The sequence below is a fragment of the Temnothorax curvispinosus genome, unplaced genomic scaffold (genome assembly GCF_003070985.1).
Source record: "Temnothorax curvispinosus isolate PA1 unplaced genomic scaffold, ASM307098v1 QBEX01007797.1, whole genome shotgun sequence".
NCBI lineage: Eukaryota > Metazoa > Arthropoda > Insecta > Hymenoptera > Formicidae > Temnothorax > Temnothorax curvispinosus.
Genome location: NW_020217577.1, coordinates 4,246 through 4,716, shown reverse-complemented (window position 1 = coordinate 4,716; position 471 = coordinate 4,246).

Sequence of the window (471 nt, the reverse complement as noted above, 5' to 3'; positions counted from 1 at the left end):
AGAACGCTTTAAATATCGTTGGATGCGTATCCTTGGATAGATGTGTGATATATTTAGCCTCATCTCCCGGCTATTTTACGAGGATAAGTAAATCAAGAGAGTCAAGAAGAAACGTGGAGTCAATCGATGCTCCACATTGTTTCTTAATTTAATGACCTGATATTTCTAAAGAGGACGTCTTGACTAAAAAAGGTGGCAAATGCTTAAGTATAGCATGAACTCGATGATTTTCTAACAAAGCGATGTATTTTGTCTCGAATGATTCGCGTTGCGGAAAGGCCACGAAATATATAGTCATTCGTCAATGTTCACGCTCTTAAAAAATTCTCAAGATTTACGCTTAAATATATATCTCTAAATGAGAACAATCGGCACGCGATTTATTATCTGAGCCTCTCGGAAGTCAAGCCGATCAATACTTCGTAGTGTCAAATTATACTCAATTTGAGTCATTTTTAACTATTCCTAATA